At 39.0% G+C, this 2391-nt stretch overlaps 1 protein-coding gene across 5 annotated transcripts in view; it reads right to left on the reverse strand.

The window, feature by feature from the left end:
- Positions 1 to 2391, reverse strand: part of LOC106878283 (serine/threonine-protein kinase mig-15-like) — a 281927-nt gene that overhangs the window by 123321 nt on the left and 156215 nt on the right. The gene's annotated exons all lie outside the window — the stretch shown is intronic.

Raw genomic sequence — 2391 nt, forward strand, 5'->3', positions numbered from 1 at the left:
GTGTGTGTGTGTGTGTGTGTGTGTGTGTGTGTGTGTGTGTGTGTGTGAGTGTATACATAAATATATATATATAAAATGTATATATCATCATCGTCGTTGTCGTCATTTAACATCCCTCTTCCATGTATGCATGGGTAGGGCAGTTGACAGGGGCCAGCCAGGTAGAATATCGACCCAAGGCTATTGTGTCTGTTTTAGCAGGGATTTTACGGTTGGATGCCCTTCATAACGCCAACCACTCTGCAGAGTGGACTCAGTGCTTTTTACATGGCACTAGCGTAGGCAAAGTTAGTTCTGGCAAGATTTTCACAGCTGGATGCCCTTCCAGATGCCAACCACATTACAGTTTGAGCTGGGTGCTTTTAATGTGGCACCAGCATTGGGCGGGTCACCAAATAACCCACAAGACAAGGAATTATGAGAGGGGGCAGGGGCATTTGCATCAGAAGATGAAAGTTAGGGTGTGACAAAGGGACAGAGAGACAGAAGCGGGTGTCTTTCCGCAACAGAGGGGGCATTAGAGGAGGTGATCTAGTATCAAATGATGAAAGGTTATATGTGTGTGTGTGGGTTTGTGTGTGTGTGTGGGGGGGGTGTCTGTGCTTGTCTCTCATCACTGCTTATGTATATGTTTCGGTAACTTAGTGGTTTGGCCAAAGAGACTGTTAGAATAAGTACCATGCTATAAAAAATAAGTATTGGGTTTGATATGCTTGACTAAAATACTCCAAGGTGGTGCCCCAGCATGGTCACAGTCTAAATGACTGAAACAAGTAAAAGATAAAAGATATATATACCACAGATGCATAAAAATTATAAACAATAAACTTGAATATAATTTAAAAGACATTGTCAAAATTTGTGGTTATCTCCATATATGCAATAAAGATACCCAGTACTCTTGTAGCATTTGTTAATATAATCAAACTTGTATACACATATACATTCATGTGTATATGCTTGAATGCTGCTGATTCATCTGGAGCACTCCATCGGTTATGACGATGAGGGTCCTAGCTGACTAAAATATATATATATATTATATACACACACACACACAAACACACACACGTGTGAGCCCAAGACCATGCGGTCAGGAAGCAAACTTGTCACCAAAGAGCCATGACTGCAAAGCAAACTTATTAACCACATACAAGGCCAATGCCTACACACACACACACACACACACACACACACACACACACATATACACAAAGAAGTCCGGATTTCTTTCTTCTTGAGGGACAAAATAAACATAGCTGATCCGTTATGATTCTCATGAGGAAATTACAACATTACACAAGCTAACAATGCATACATCTATTTGTAGAGTCCTTCGACTGATTGCAGCAATGAATTGTGCCTCATCAAAGTGCTTATTCACAGAGAATTAGGCCGAACAAACAAAAGTTATAGATCTATAGAGAAGAATACAGTACAGCCTCTGTGTTGCGGGGATCAACTGCTGATACCGACCAACACCCTATCAACTTGGCTAACTTATAATCCACCTAACTCACATTACGTAAATGTCAATTGGGACTCGGATAATAAAGATCAGAAGGAATTGCATACATGCTAGTGAAGTTAGTTAACACTTGGAAAATGTTCCCAGATGACAGCATGCACAGAGGGGTGTATGTGTGTGTTGTGTGTGTGTGTAGGTGCACACATGTAGAAGTTATAACACCAGTGTTACTGTATTTAATTAGAGACCAAATCAAATTTCCCAGAAACAAAGAGTAAAGGGAGCGGCCGGGGGTGGGGGTGGGGGCTGCGGAAAAATGAAAGAATTGGAAATGTATGAATGTTTACCTTATTATTTATGAGAAGCAAGGTGCATATGATATAAGCACATAAATCAAAATGACCCCACCACCACCACCACCACCACCACACCAACATGCTCTAGCAATCCATAGGAAATATAGAAATGGGTAAAAACCATCTAATCCATTCTGGCACAGAAAATATATAAATAAATGATAAATGTCTCTGCTAGTTCATTAAGCTAGTGTTAAGGTTCCGATCCCTGCTGCATTACGCAGATGAGAAATAAAGCTTTCCATGGATGGAATATCGATTATTATAGGAATCACTCGCAGAACATCTTGTGTGTATTCCCCCCCCCCCAAGTTATTACGATTGTGTGAGTACTGACCCTGGAATTAAATATTAGCCAAAGAAAAGGAAGAAATAATAATAATGATGATAATAATAATAATAATAATGATAATAACTACGGCTCGATATCTTTGGAGCAGCGAAACTATTACCATGAACAAATAGAAACTGGAGATTTAAGGATTGCTTGGTCTATAAATATGTGAACATAAAAAAATCTAAATAATATTAATAACAACAATAATAAATAAATATACATTTATTTAT

Source organism: Octopus bimaculoides, chromosome 9 (assembly GCF_001194135.2).
Source record: "Octopus bimaculoides isolate UCB-OBI-ISO-001 chromosome 9, ASM119413v2, whole genome shotgun sequence".
NCBI classification, from domain to species: domain Eukaryota; kingdom Metazoa; phylum Mollusca; class Cephalopoda; order Octopoda; family Octopodidae; genus Octopus; species Octopus bimaculoides.